Below are 16,815 nucleotides of genomic sequence, written 5' to 3' on the forward strand. Positions count from 1 at the left end.
CGGTCCGGACCGCTCCTCTGTTGGCGGTTTCTACCGCCACCGCCGGCGGTGCGGAACGGACTGCCATGTTCATAGTGAGGGCCTTTGTCTCTACAAGAAGGACTCCTTGTGTGGTGGAAATCGATGCACAGCCTGCCAGAAATGATGCACAGCCTGCACCGCTGTGAAAAATTGACTGCACGCCGAACCAGAACGACGCAGCCTGACTTCGGAACGAGAAGACCGACGCAGCACCAGCGTAGTTACCAGAAATTCAGCACACAGCCCACTGGATCGACGCACAGCCAAGCCGGAGTGATGCAGCCCGACTTCCAAAGAGGAATCGACGCTGCGCCTGCTGTGCAGTAGAAATGTCCACGCACCGCCCACCGGATCGACGCAGCCCCTGTGACTTCATCCTGTCAGTGCTGGAAATCATCGCAACGTCCCCAGGGCGTCCGAAAACCCCGCAACCCGAAGAGGATCCACAACTGAATGCCGTGAATCGACGCACAGCGTGAAAACTAAATGACGCATCACTGATTGCGCCCCGAGAAATCGACGCACACCGCCTTTGTTTCCACACATCTCCTCCTCTGCGGTTCTTTGCGGAGATTTTGAACGCGAACCAGGTACTTTATGCTTGAAAGAGACATTTATTGCTTTTAAAAGACTAAAGACACTTTGGCCCTCATTACGACCCTGGCGGTTGGGGAAAGGTACTGCCAACAGGCTGGCGGAACCTTTTCCCAAATTAAGACCATGGCAGTTTGGCTCAAGCCAAACCGCCAATGTACCACTCCATCCACCAGGGTGGTAACGGCCGCGGGGCTGGAGACTTAGGTCACCAGGTGGGAGGCCGTCACAATCCCACCTTTGGGATTATGACCCCGCCTACCACCATGGTTTTCGTGGCAAGTGTACCGCCACTCAAAAACCATGGCGGTAGGCACTATCAGTGCCAGGGAATTCCTTCCCTGGCACTGATAAGGGTCTCACCTGCCCCCCCACTCTCCCACCCTCCCCCTCCTTCTCCTGCACCCCGCACATTTACACACGCACACACATACACACACATGCATATCCACATCCACCCACGCATGCACACATACATACCCACACATCGCAACACACACCAATATACATTGTTGCACACACGCATTCACAACACACAACATACACATACACTCACATTCAGTCATTCACGCACTCATTCAACGCGACTCACACCCGCATGCACGCATACAAAAACAGACACACACCCACACACACACACAACCCCCCCACACATGCACACACCAACCCCCACCCCTCTCTCCTGTCAGAGAACCCAACTTACCTGCCTCCATGGGGTCCTCCGGCAGGAGACGGGACACGGCGCTGCTGCCAGCAGCAGCGTCCGCCAGCAAAACACCGCCAGGCCGTATCATTGCTCATGATACGGTCAGCGGTGTTTTGCTGGCGTGTCACTGCTACTGACAGCAGCGCCACCTTTCCGACGTCCGCCGCCATGACCATCGATGGTATTCCTCCAGCCTTCTGACGGAATTCCATCGACGGTCATAATGGGGGTGGGCGGCTGGTAGCCACAGTGACGGTATGTCGGCTGCCGTGGCGTTAGGCGGTCAATACCGCCAATGTTGTAATGAGTGCCTTTATATCACTTTTACAGTGATATCTCAACATATACTTATTTTCATTTTAAATGTTTTGACTTGCATCTTATCAGATAAATATTATATATTTTTCTAAACACTGTGTGGTGTATTTTTGTGGTGCTATACTGTGTTATTGCATGATTTATTGCACAAACACTTTACACATTGCCTTCTAAGTAAAGCCTGACTGCTCAGTGCCAAGCTACCAGAGGGTGGGCACAGGATAATTTGGATTGTGTGTGACTCACCCTGACTAGAGTGAGGGTTCTTGCTTGGACAGGTGGTAACCTAACTGCCAACCAAAGACCCCATTTCTAACAGGGAGGTACTGGGCTCTCCTGTCAGACCTCTTTCTCAGATGATGGGTGTACATAGTAAGGTGTAAGAAAGGACCAGCCCTTCTTTCGAGACCTCTCGAGGAGGTTGGAGGGGGGGTGGGCTTCTCTGTCTCAGATGGCCAGTGTGCATTGTAGTGTCTGGGGAAGGACTAACCTCTCTTCTCAAACAACTCTCTCAGATGACAGCTCTGCCTGGTAGGATGTAGGGATGAAATGCCCTCTCCTTTCAGACCTCTCCCTCAGGTGACTGGTGTGCATGGTAGGATATGTGGAGAGAGATTGGCCTTTCAGCTGAGACCGCTCTCTCAGATGATGGATGTGTGTAGTAGTGCCTGGGAAAAGACTGGCCTCTCCTTTCAAACCTCTCTCTCAGATGACAGGTATGCATGGTAGAATGTGTTGAGAGTGATTGGCCTCTTTGCTGAGATCTCTCATTCAGATGATGGGTGTGCATAGTAGGGTGTGTGGATGGACTGACCTCTCCTGTCAGACCTCTCTCTCTCAGATGATGGCTCAGCATAGTAGTGTGTGTGAAAGGACTAGCCTCTCCTGTCAGACCTCTGTATCAGATGATGGTTGTGTCTAGTAAGGTGTGGAAATGGACTTGCCTTTCCTTTTAGAGCTATGTCTCAGATTTCTGGTGTGCATATTATGTGTGGAGAGGGACTGGTCTCTCTCTCCTGTAAGACATCTCTCTCAGATGATGGCTGCGCATAGTAGGTCATGGGGAGGTACTGCCCTCTCCTTTCAGACCTTTTCCTCAGATGACATACTTGCATGGTAGGGTGGGCTGAGAGAGATTGGCGTCTCCACTGAGACCTCTCTCTCAAATAACAGATGTGTGTAGTAGGGTGTGTGGATAGAGTGGCCTTTCCTGTCAGAACTCTCTCAGATGACCGATGTGCATAGTAATGTGTGGAGAATGACAGGCCTGTACTTTCACATCTGTCTCTCAAATGACAGGTATGCATAGCAGTGTACGGGGAGGGACTGGTCTCTCCTACCAGACCTCTGTCTGAGATGACAGATGTGCATAATAGGGTGTGGGGAGGGACTGGCTTCCCCTTTAGGACCTCTCTCTCAGATGCTCAGTGTGCATAGTCGGGTGTGTTGAGAGAAACTGGTATTTCTGCTGAGATCTCTCTCTCAGATAATGGTATGTGTGGTAGGGTGTGTGGATCGACTGGCTTCTCCTGTCAGACCACTCCCTTAGATGGCGGGTGGGACAGGGCTCTCCTTTCAGACCTCTCTCTCAGATGAAGAGTGTGTGTAATAGGGTGTGTAGAGAGAGACTGGCTTCTCCACTGAGACCTCTCTGTCAGACAATGGCTATGCACTGTAGGGTATGTACATAGACTAGCCTCTCCTTTGACACCTTGCTCTCAGATGGCAGGTGTGCATAGTAGTGTGTGTGGAGAGAGACTGGCCTCTCCACGAACACCTCACTCTCAGATGAGGGGTGTGTGTGGTAGTTTGTGTGGAGTGAGAGGCCTCTCCTCTCAGACATCTGTCTCAGATGACAGGTGTGCAAAGTATGCTGTGTGGATGGATTGGCTTTTCCTTTCAGATCTTTGTCTCAGATGACATGTGTGTATAGTAGTGTGTAGAGAAGGACATGTCTGTCCTTTTACACTTCTTTCTCAGATAACAGTTCTGCATAGTAGTTTGTGGGGAGGGATTGGCCTCTCCTGTTAGACCTCTATCTTAGATGATGGGTATGCATAGTACACTGTGTGGATGGAAGGACCCCCTCCTGCCAGAACTTTCTCTCAGATGATGGGTGTGTATTAATAGTGTGTGAAGAATGTTAGGCCTGTCCTTTCACACCTCTCTCTCAGATGATGGTATGTGTAATAGTGTGTGAGGAGGGACTGCCCTCTCCTGTCAGCCCTCTCAGCTGACAGCTGTGTGTAGTACGGTGTGTGGATAGACTAGATTATCCTTTCAGACCTATCTCTCAAATGATAGGTGGATGTAGTAGTGTTTTGGGCGGGAATGCCCTTTCCCTCAGACCTCTCTCTCAGATGACTGGTGTGCATAGTACAGTGTGTGGAAGGACTGGCCTCTCCTATCAGTCCTCTCTCTCAGAGGATGACTGTAATGTTTTTTTTTTTTAAGTGAATGTCTATGATTTTTTAAATTCTATTTGCTAATTCTAACGTCCCTGTAACCTTGGGATTTTTCAGTGAATTTTTATGTTTTTTTAATGTAAAGTAATTTTCATTACTATATGTTAATCCAACCACTGCCGTGCATGGCCTTTGATATGCACGGCAGAGGTTGGCTGCAGGGCCTGGCCTCTGGGCAACCCCCAAACCACCCAACCTGGTGCCACACACAGCCTTTGGCCATGCAAGGCACAGGTTGGGTCTCAGCAGCAGTTGACAAGAAAGAACCCTGATCCCGATTCACAAAGGTAAACTTAGACCAAAAACTCTGAACTTAGACCAAAAGTCTAACTTTACTACCAGTAAAGATAGACTTTTGGTCTAACTTTAGCCTTTTAGTCTAAGTTTAGACCAAAAGTATAAACTTAGACCAAAAGTCTAACTTTACTATAAGTAAAATTAGAGTTTAGATCTAAAATTAGACTTTTGGCCTAAACTTAGGCTTTTGATCCAAGTTTACCTTTGTAAATTGGGACCCCTCTCATCACAGCCACTTCATGAGATATTGTGCTAAAAAAAAGGTAAGGATGCAAACAACTCCATCAAGCTTTACAAATATTTTTTTCAATGTTAAAATGCTGAGAAAAAACACTTGCTTTGCCCTCACCATGAGCAATACATTTATATGATTAGTACTTTAATGAAGTTGACCTTCAACTTGAGTACCTGCTTTGCTCATACCTGGAAATGCTTCCTGTTGAGGTTTTATTTCTGTAAAATGAGCATCATGCCGGAATGAATCCTGCCCTGTGCATTTATCCAAGAAGAGGCCAGCATTTTCTGCAGAATACATCCCCACTGGAGTACTTTCTACTGCCTAATTAGTAAGTGCTACCTTGTGTAAATCTATAGTGCATCTCCTACACTACAGCTTGGTAATGGAGGGAGAGGTAATGTCTCCAGTGACGTGTGTCTGTAACTTTGCCATTGTGATTGTTCCTCGAGCCTCTTCATCAGATAACATTGTAGGGTGGAGTTGCACAGAAAACATAGTTGGATGTTTTGTTCTTTACAGAAGCAAGTGCGTCAGTTATTTTTGATGTTGTAAGGGACTGTGAGGGGATCCTCAAAGCCCCCATGTTCTCATCCGGCTCCCCGTCTCCTGTGGGAGCCAGCATTATACCTACATGAAGGGAGCTGCTGTAAATGCAGCTCCCTGCATGCAGGAACAATACTTTAATTTCTTTCCCTGCCTGCATTTCTGTGGGCAGGGAAATAGATGAATCTCTGCTTTCAGCAAGCGGGAGCATTAAGCTCTTGCTTGCTGACAGCGGAGTGTTTGCTTTTGTTTGGCAGGAGCTGCCATAGCCAAAGGCCATGTGCAGCGCGGGGTTGGATGGTTATAGAGGCTGGCCGCAGGGCCTGGCTGAAGGACAGGCTCTGCAGTCAACCTCCACTGTGCAGAGCTAAAGGCCATGCTCGGGAGTCATTAGAATAATGTATAGTAATTACAATTACATTACATTAAAAGAACCACAGAAATTCCCTAAAAATAGCAAAAATTACAGGAACATTATAGTTAGGAAATAGAATTAAGAAAAACCTTAGAAATTCACTTAAAAAAACAAAGGTTACAGGGACATTATAGTTAGGTTCTGAATTTACTTGCACAAGACCAAAGAAATTCAGCAGTTATAGTTAAAGTTATCTCAAGTAACCATAGCTTTTGCCCTATGTTAACTATAACTCGCGCTCTTGCCATGCACTGCTAATTACCCCACAAATTACAGCACTCATGACATCTTTGATAACATAATTGATAATGTTGTTGTAACATCTGGAGTAAAATTATTGATCACATAACTGTGCATGGTCCTCTGTGGATGCCCCTTCCTGCTCCCTCTTGCCTACCATGACCGTTGTGCTGCCACTACCCCACCTGCTTGCCATGCATGGTCTTCTGTGCTGCCACCGCCATTCCCATCTCCTCTGTGTGGTCACCTTGACTCCCCTGACCCCCTCCCACCTTACCTCCATTGTCTGTGTGTATGCCATTATAGTCTCACTGTTACTCTCCAAGGTGTGGTGTGCTTCCAGAGCCCATTCCACTTGCCCTTCATGGTCAGCTGGCTGCTCCTCCTCCTTTGCCCCTTGCCATTTCCCTCCATTTTCCATGTGCAAGCCCCGACCCCCTCCCTCTTGCCCTGTCTGGTCCCTTGAAGTGTTCCTGCCCCTGTTAGATCGTCTGTCCTTATTTTGTTCTTTTTTATTGATTTATAAGGGGAGGCGTTAGAAGTTGAAATTACCTTTTGACACGCTCAGAGTGATTCCACCATAAATCTCAAATACAACCTAATTTCAGCAACAACATCAATAAACAATATCAAATACCTTTGGAGTCAGGAATCTTGATGCACCATGACCCATTTGGTCATGAATAACCAGACCTTTATCCAAAGTTAGAATGTTTATTTCCCTACATTAACAATGCTATTGTCACATAAATTAATCTCAAAACCAACTGGTAGACATACAAGAACAACTCTGGTTGACCAAACTTTCTAAAGAAACTCAATTTAACTAGTGCATTGATTACTAAACATTCGAGAATCACAATGCAAATCAAAAGTGAGAACAATTGTGTAATGGAAATAGCATAAATCTAGTTTCAGCAAGTGAACAACTTCAGTCCTTTATTAATAGCAATTTGTTAACATCTCTGGGTTTCCCTAACTTACATTCTGATTAGAAAAGCATGTTTGGACTTCATGCAAAACAATTTAGTGAAAGATAATTTGGAAAAACATCTAGCTATGGCTCTATCAAAATAGAGGATAGTACCTAGAAACAAAGAACATCTCCTACAACAAGTACAATAGCATTTTGTTATACCTCTCCTCATATGGATCAACAAGCTGCACATGAGCCTGACTTGTGCTGACGCTGCCGGGGCTGCACCTGAACATCCCGGCGTCACCACCAATGAGCGGCAGGCTTCTGAATCGTCACGGGAAGGAAGACGGTTAAAAGGGTCGGCGTCAGCAACTGAAGGAGTGGAGGAAGACGGCGCAAGAGAGGACTGGAGGAAAGAAGGACAAGACGGCGAAAGGACGGAGGACAAGGAGACCCATCGAGATGAGAGGATTTGGATGTCGGGAGAGCGGTTCCTTCCCAACTGACGGGAAGTGATCAACCTAGCGGCAGACGGAGGTCCAAACACCGCAGTAGCCCAGGAAGACGGAGCGCAGGATCCCGCCACGCTTCTGGAGATGCGTGGCATTTCCAGGTGTGTGGGGAAACTGCCCTGAGGGTCGGGAGGACGGGAGGGGGAAAGACTAAAGGGGATGCACGATAACTGCACGGGGAAAGGTGGGGTGGCATAAGAAAAGAGCACTTAATTGCATAAGAGAAGTAACAAGACACTGCGTAAGAAAAGAGTCTGTATTTGAATAAGAGAAGTGACAAGGTCACGAGAGGAAGATAGGGAAAGCACACACTTAGAAGACAGAGCATAGAAGCAGAAAAGAGATCAGAAAGAAGAAAGACAGGAAAAGACTGAGACAGAATCACTGGCAGAAAGGGGAAGAAAAGGGAAAACCCCGCAGTCCAAGAAAAACATGGGAAAAGAAAGGAAAAGACACCAGGAAAGAAAAGAACGAAGCAGAAGAAGGAAAGTCAGGAGGAGATAGAAAAGGGAAAAATACAAAACGAGTAAATTAAAATCACTTACCGTTATCGCTCTGTTTCTCTTCGCATGCGCTTCCCAGGAAACCTATGAGACTGAGGGAAACAAGGAGAAGAGTGAGAACCAAGAACCTGCATAGCATCATCAAACAAAATCCAGAAGAAGCAAAGAGGAGAAAACACTAACCACAAGAGCATAATTCCAATTTATACCCAAAAAATACCACTTACATACCTGACGGCCGACTCCTGCGTGATTAATGCCCTTCATTATCGCTACAATCAGTAAAGTTAAAGACAGAAATAAAGTCATCAGGAACTGTGCACCTCCTGAGACAGAACAGAATAATCCTCTATGGAAGAAATCAAATTAGGAATGGGCACACTTCTCTCTGTGCAGTCGGGCTAAGTTCAAATCGTCTAAGAGACTTCCCACGTTGCCATTGGTCAAGGAATCATATGTTTATAATTTGTCCAAAAAGGATTCATTCCCAAATCTAGAATGTAACTAAACTGTCTTTTACATGTCGATGATTGGTTTCTCATCTCCTGTTCCTACCGTCAGGCTTGTCAGGTAAAAAATTTGTATCCATCCATACTTCAGTAAGTGAATCCATTATTAGCTCCTGGGAGCATCGCTGTCTCATGCATCAAACTACACAATTTAGCAATTATTAATACAACATTTTCTAGCAAGTAGTTCTCATGAGAAAGTTAAAGACATCTGCTAAAGTTTCGTCAACGCAGTGGAAATAATACATGAATTGATTTCTCTAGTCATACATTCCTCTGATTTTATTAAACAGTACAGCTTAATGTGGGACTGTGCAAACTAGGCCCACATTTTGCTAAATTAAGGCCTATAATTAATCAAATCAATAATAAAATAACATATAATAGCTTTTCCATTTTAATTTCTTCCCTCCTCTGATCATTTTTTTATTTCTTAATTTTAATCACATGATACAATTTACATATTCCCCATGGTTCAATTATACAAGTTACAATAACCAATATCACTTGTATTATTTTCAATATTATCCCTTTTCCTAGGTTGCAAAGCCAATTTTCCAGGGAAGCAAAACGTTTGCCAACATTCTCCCAAACTCCTGGTTCTTTCAGCTCTTTCAAATCAGTGCTATCATTAGTCAGATTGTTAATAAGGCTCCTGATCTCTTTACTATTGTTAGGTATATATGAGCAACAATGTTTGCGGATTCAGAATTTTACAAACTCCGTTCTCCTTTGCCAAAAGGATGTCTAATGCAAGGCTGTTCTGAAGAGTCATAGAACTTACCACAGCCAATTCTGTGTCCACTAGGACCATGGCTCCTGAAAAATTTGTCAGCATGTTATCCACAATAGTAGACAACTTTCACATTTTTGAGAATTCAGAATAACTCATACCGAAGGAATTATAGCTACAAATATGACTCCAGCTATGCCAGAATATGATTCTCACCTTTGTCTAACATTATGTAATTCAGTCATTTTAGGTATCTTACTCAGGTTCTCAAGTTGATAAATATTTGGGAAAACTATCCCCAAGTAACATGTGCCATACCATCCTTTAGGATGACGGTAATATGCCTTTGGTCCACCGATGTAATAAACTCCTGGAATTCCAGGGTCTTGTCCATTCAACATGAACATCCATTAACTTTGAAACAAAAACACATGCCTTCATTCACTTGTTCCCACAAACAGTGTGTCAGTTCTAGATTTAGGCACACAGCTTTCCTATGTGTTGTGCATCTAAAGCTAACCTCCCTTGTGTCTTTATGTCACTAAATGCATGATTATTTCTAAATGTCCTTTTCTCTAAGTCCTTTTCAAATTTCTCCTTTAATGCCTTTCTCCTGTTATCTGTCTGATCTAAGAAACTCTTTTCTATGGGTGTAAGCAAGCATGTTAAATTATTACTGTGCACGTAAGCAGTGCCAAAAGGCAATGTAGGTTCAAAAAACCCTCTCACTAATTCTGTGGTGTTTTCCTTAGCTACTCTACTCAGGTGCTTAATTATAAGGGCAAACAAAAATACTACATCATAGTTTGAGTAGAAGTATTAAATTTACTCCTACCTATAGAATCTTGTTATAAGTAATTGGCAAACTATGTTAAGTAACTCCTTCTTCCACTGATGAAGGAATCTGTGTGCAGAAATAACAATCTCTCACATCAATTGACTCAACATACTCACGCTATAAGCGATAGAAAGAATTAGAAGAAAGTTCTCCTTGAATATTATCTTTGTGCAAATATTTCTCATCTATCCTAAACCTATCTACTTCTGTGAGTGCAGTAGTAGTTTCTAGAGCAGAGGTATGGTTGCCCACAATCTTGTCAAGAAGTGTCATACTCACAGTCAACACCAGACACAATACCATTCATATAATTGTCAACCCATTACCTATGTATTTACATCACCTATTCTTTCTACTCTGTTGGCTAAGGTTACTCATCATCTGTAAAAAATCAGAAAATAGAAGAGAAAAATTAAAGCTATGCAGCAAAATCAAAAACAAAATCTTCAATCTTCTTTAGCAGTTATTTACACATTTCAGTCTTTTTTCCAGGACCCTTTTTGTCAAAATAGGTAGCTTGTCAAGTTGGTTTAGCAGCTTTTCAAATCAGGTTATTTCAAAAGTCTTTTTCCGATAGTCCCTCTTTTGCACTTTTCTTGGGTTTACAGTTTTGCAAAGTTCAGCTCATTGATCTCCTTCACATGCCAAAATATTGACCTTGAATGTCTTGATCTAAACAAAAAGACAAAAATTCACTCTGCCACTCACTTGCTGTTGCCCATTCAGGACCTGCATACCTTTGATTTGCAATTCTCTTTCTTTTCAATCTTCGATCTCCATTTAACTCTCCATCACTCAAGTCTTCTCTTATTGTTGTATTTCCTTCTTCAATTGTTGTCACTGTAATTGTCTCTTTTCTTTTAGCCTGTGACGTTGGCCACTTATCTCCTTTCAGTGGACCTTTTCGCAATGCTCTATTCAGTGTTGAACTGGTAACTTCTCTTTGTTCTGCAGGATTTTCTCTAGACATATCTGCGGCTGGTTCAGGAGGAGTCAGTTCGTTTTGGCTATGATCCACCTCAACTCCTTCCCCTGTTGTTTGCTCTGTTTGTCTTTCAAGACCAGCTGCTTCTGGGAGAGCCCTCCTCTGAACAGACTCTCCTGCTACTTCAGTTGAGGTTGGTTCACTTTCGTTCTCCTGTATTTCTTCCGCTTTGTCTCTCACAGGAGTGTTTGAACCGATTTCAGTTTGCTCAGATTCAGTCTCTGATTCTCCTGTTTCTTTCTCTGAGTCTGGGTCTTGCCTGGAAGTTGTTGGTACTCTCAACAATTTTCCTTCATTGTCCAACGGACACAGTACTTTCCTAGTATGGCTGGCATGGATCCAGTTCGGAACTCCAGCGCACTTCACTGCTGTAGTAGTAATCAGTACTACTTGGTAGGGGCATTTCCACCGAGGCTCCAAACAAGTCTTCCTCATGTGCTTTCTGATCACAACCCAATCTCCCGCTCTTAGGTTGTGGCTTTGATGTTGAGATAGTTGCTGTGTGGTAGCTTCCACCTGATGACAGAAAGAGCAAACCACATCAGCCAGACCTTGGTAGTAGTCCAACACCATATCATCTTTCACCTTCACTAGACCATTTACAGGAACTGCTGGCAACCTCATTGCTCTGCCCATGAGGATTTCATGCAGTGACAGTCCTGATTTCCTGTATTTCTCAAAGTCATCAGAACTAACGGCAGTGCTTCGGGCCATTTCAGATTTGCAGACGCACACATTTTCGCCATTCTTGATTTCAAGGTACTATTAATCTGCTCAATGAGTCCTGATGCTTCAGGGCGGTTACTACAATGCAACTTCTGCTCAATGTTTAAAGCTGAATGTAGTAATTTAATGGTCTCATTGTTGAAGTGGCTTCCTCTATCTGATTCTAAAGAGACCGGAAAACCAAAGTGAGGTATCAGTTCCCTAAGCAGCAGTTTTGCCATTGTGAGGCTGTCATTTCTCTGTGTAGGGTAAGCTTCAATCCAATGGCTAAAGATACAAGCAATAACCAACACATATCTCATGCCTCCACACACAGGCATCTCAATGAAATCCATCTGCATTCTTCTAAATGGACCTTCTCTCTTGCAATGAGGCTCATATTTACTACAGTCCCTTTACCCGCGTTCATTTTCTGACAGATGATGCATCAATGGCAAACTGCTTCAGCAACCTGTCTAAACTTTGGATTGAACCAAGATTGTTTAAAGGTACGAACCATGGCATCTCTCCCAACATGTGCTTGACCATGATAATATCTAGCCATTTGAGTCAACAAACGATTAGGCAGAACCACTTGTCCCTACCCAGACACCCAGACATCATCTTCATGTTAAACACAATTTAACTTTATCCAATTATTTTTCTCAGCTTTCTCAGCATTATCCTGTAATGCTTTCAATTCTTCCAAGGTGTCTATAACACGTAATGCATAATTTGGGCACATTTCTTCTTCAGGTAACAATTACCACTTATCTTTGAACGATATACAGTTCAATGGGCAAAACCTTGTGACTTGATCCGCATATCCATTTCCCATTGACACAAAATCTTGTGATTCAGGTGTGCACTGCATCTCATTATAGAAATATTTTCAGGCATTTGAATAGCTTGTAACAACTCATTGATTCTTTCACCATTTCTAATTGGTGAACCAGAAGAGGTCAGGAAAACCTCTCTGTGACCACAGCTGGCCAAAATCGTGGACTATTCCAAATCTGTGCTGGCTGTCAGTATAAATGGTAACTTTAAGCTGTGCAGAAACATGGCATCTTCTAGTAAGGGATACCAACTCTGCCACTTGTGCAGAATACACTCCTCGAAGCCAGGGCGCTTCAAGTATACCCAAAATTGTGCACACAGCATATCCTGCTCCCAGTGTTCCCATATTGTCTCTTAAACAGGAATCATCAACAAAAATAATATGGTCATTTTCTTCCAATCGAGTATCTCGAATGTCGGGTCTTGGTTTTGTGCACAAATCAATTACTTCGGGAAAGTCATGTTCAACTTCTTTCAATTTGTCAACTCCAATATTCTCTTTTGGGAGCAAGGTTGTAGGGTTAAGCACTGTACACCTTTTCAATGTCACATTAGGGGAACCCAGGATGACAGTTTCATAATGTGTCAGCCTGGCATTTGTCAAATGCTGAGTTTTGGTTCTGGAGAGTAAAACGTCAATGGAGTGAGGGACCATGACACTTAGAGGATGTCCCATCACAATGCTCTCACTCTGAGTGAGGCTCAGTCCAACCGCAGTGACTGTATGCAGACAACCTGGTAAGGCTGCTGCAATGGATCCAAAGTAGCTGAAAAATATGCTAATGGGCGGTTTACACCACCATGGACTTGAGTCAAGACAGACAAAGAACATGCATCACGCTCATGACAAAACAACATGAAGGGTTTTGTGTAATCAGGCATTCCCAAAGCTGGGACTTTGCAGAAGCTTCCTCTCAACTCAGTAAAGGCTTTCATACAGGCTTGGTCTAACACTAGTGGATCTGTGACTTCTTTGTGTGTCAGATTCAGTAATGGCCTTGAAATGACTGAAAAGTTGGGAATCTAATGGCGGCAATAGCTCACCATTCCCAAAAACATCCTGACATTCCTCTGGGTTGTTGGAGGATTCATCTGTAATATGGCTGTGACCCATTCTCTGGAAAGTTTCCTAGTGCCCATCTCAGTTAGATTACCTAAATGTTTCACTTCTTTTTGACAGTATTGTAATTTAGCTGGGGACACTTTGGGGGTCATTACAACCCTGGCGGTCGGTGTTAAAGCGGCGGTAAAACTGCCAACAGGCCGGCGGTAAAAAAAATGGAATCACGACCGTGGTGGAAACCGCCAACATAGACAGTCACTTTAACACTCCGACCGCCACGGCGGTACAAACAAACACCGCAGCGGTAACCGCCAACAGACAGGCGGAAGACAATGTACCGCCCACACTATTACAACCCACCAATCTGCCACCTTTTCCGGGGCGGATTCACCTCAAACAGAAACACGGCAGAAACAGGAATTGGAAGGGAAAACGCTCACCTCTACACACCCCACGAGGAATCAGGACGCGATGGAGCCCGAGCTCCAGATTCTGCCAGCCTTTATCTTCCTGCTCCTCTACCAGGAGCACGAACGCCGACGGCAAAGACAACGGTGAGTACTGCACCTATGACACAGGGGAGGAGGGAGGGAAAAAACAGTGACACACACACGCAACACCCTCACCCCCACCCTCACCCACTACAACACACACACAAAAACATATTGATACATAACAGTTACACCCCCAACCCCCTCTTGAAGAATGCAAGGACAAAAGGAAATGAGTCTAATAATTGTGATATATTCAATTACATACATCAAAAATATTTACAAATATATACATTTCTACTATATACAATTACATACACCAAGAACACAAGTCCAAGGGATTCCACCATCATAGTCCGTGGATCACTGGGCCCAAAAGGCATGGGCGAGGCCCACACTCAATACCTGAACAAGATGGAGAGAACACTGCAGGGGCATCAGTTAGAAATAAAACAGGCACCTCAGGGGGAAGGGAAGGGGGGGCACCTCAGCCGTTTGAGTGCACAACGCCAGATCCACGAGGGGCTCCATGCCCACTGTTCAATCCTGGGGAGTGCAAAGCCACAGTCTCTCAAGTCTCTACAGTAGGTGGTTTGCCCACTGCTGTATCCTGGGGAGTGCCAAGCCACAGTCTCTAAAGTGGATAACATTCTCCACTGGTTTCTGGAGGGGGCCTTGTGCCCAGAGTGCTTCATCCTGCCAAGGACTGAGGTAGTGGATGTATCTCTCCACTGGTTCTGGAGGGGGCCTTGTGCACAGAGTGCTTCATCCTGCCCGTGGCGGACTCAGTAGCGTCGGAATCATTGGCGCTCACTGGCCTGTGGTGCTGCTTGCGGCGGTGTCTTGGGCAGCGGTTCAGCTCGTGGCGGTCTTGTCCTGGCCTGCGGTGCTGCTGGCGGCGGTGTCCTGGGCAGCGATCCAGCTGGTGGCAGTCTTGTCCTGGCCTGCGGTGCTGCTGGCGGCGGTGTCCTGGGCAGCGGTTCAGCTGGTGGCGGTGTCCTGGGCAGCGGTTCAGCTGCTGGCTGTGTCCTGGGCAGCGGGGCTGCTGCTGGCGGTCCTGTCTTTGGCAGCGGGGCTGCTGGCGGTCACCTCCTGGGCAGCGGGGCTGCTGCTGGCGGTCCAGTCTTTGGCAGCGGGGCTGCTGCTGGCGGTCCTGTCTTTGGCAGTGGGGCTGCTGCTGGCGGTCCTGTCTTTGGCAGTGGGGCTGCTGCTGGCGGTCCTGTCTTTGGCAGCGGGGCTGCTGGCGGTCGCCTCCTGGGCAGCAGGGCTGCTGCTGGCGGTCCTGTCTTTGGCAGTGGGGCTGCTGGCGGTCGCCTCCTGGGCAGTGGGGCTGCTGGCGGTCGTCTTCTAGGCAGCGGGGCTGCTGCTGGCGGTCTTCCACTGGGCAGTGGGGATGCTGGCGGTCTTGTCCGCCGTGCTGATCTTCCCAGACTTGCCGGTTTCACTGTGCCCCTTCCCCACCTTGGATGGTGTCGCAGCTGTCTCCACACTCCCAACTGGACCCCTGGGAGCGGCTTTGGTGGCTGATTTCTTTCCCCTCTCCCGCCGGGCACTGGCCAACTTTTGATGCTTGCAGGTGGGGGACTGTCCGTACTGTGGCTCCTTGCCACACTGGATGCCCTGCTGCCTGGTGCACTCCATAATCCGGTGACTACTGGCACCACTGGTCCCACCGATGTTGTGGCTGAAGTGCTAGGTTGGGACCTGGAGAGTCGGGCCCTAGGAGACTGAAGGGGTGGTGGAGGTGAGGGAAAGATGTCAAGGCTGTCCAGGAAAAGTTTCTTAGGAATACTGGGATGGGTAGCTGGAGGGGGTTTGGGAGTGGAGGAAGAGGTTGTGGTTGTAGGAGGTGTATGTTTGCTGACTTTGGGTGAAGGTGCATGGGCTGGAGGCTGTTGTGAGGTGGATGGCTGTTGGGTGGGTGTGTGGCTGCGTTTGTGTATCTTGGGAAGTGGCCTCACAGATACACTGGGAGAGGACACAGGGGATGTGTGAATGGTAGTGGGGGTGGTGACTGCACATGAGCGGGGTGTTGTGGTGGTGTGTGCTGGTGATGGACGTAGTGGCTGAGGATGTAGTGCATGCAGGTGTGAGTGGAGACGAGACAGGGAGGGAGGAGGGAGACGAGGAGGAGGGTGACACATTGGAGTCAGTAGATGTTGTTGTGTCTGCATGTGTGTGATGCTTGCGTGAGTGCCTGTGGGATGTGTGGTGCTTATGTTTGCCAGAGCTTCCCTTGTGTGTTGAGGTGTGTACATGCTGGTCTGATGGTGTGCTTGGGATAGGCTTAGGTACAGGGGTGTGGGTCTGGGTGGAGGACGTTGGAGGGGGGAGGCTAGAGACGGGGACAATGGCTGCCATCAGTGCTGAGGCCAGAGTCTGAAAAGCTCGCTGAAGGGCTGCCTGACCAGAGTGAATGCCCTCTAGGTATGCATTGGTTTGTTGCAACTGCCTCTCTACACTCTGGATGGCATTCAAGATGGTAGACTGCCCTACAGTGAGGGACCTGAGGAGGTCAATGGGCTCCTCACTTAGGGCAGCAGGGGTGACTGGGGCAGGGCCTGAGGTGCCTGGGGCGAAGGTGATGCCCACCCTCCTGGGTGAGCGGGCACCGGGCAAAAGCTGAGGGTCTGCTGGGAGGGCGGTGCTGGTAGGGGGGGTGGTGGCTGTACCTGTAGATGTGGGGGGCACAGATGGGGCCGCCACCGCAAGGGAGCTCCCATCAGAGGAGGAGTCTGTCTCGCTGGTGTCAGCTCCTGTCCCCGAGGTGGAGCTCCCCTTGCCCTCCGTCCCACTGGTGAATTCGGAGTCCGTAGTCTCACCCTCCAGGGCCATGTGGGATGCAGCTCCCTCCTGCTCCGGTGCCACTGCTCCTCCACC

This window comes from Pleurodeles waltl, chromosome 5 (assembly GCF_031143425.1).
Source record: "Pleurodeles waltl isolate 20211129_DDA chromosome 5, aPleWal1.hap1.20221129, whole genome shotgun sequence".
NCBI classification, from domain to species: Eukaryota; Metazoa; Chordata; class Amphibia; order Caudata; family Salamandridae; genus Pleurodeles; species Pleurodeles waltl.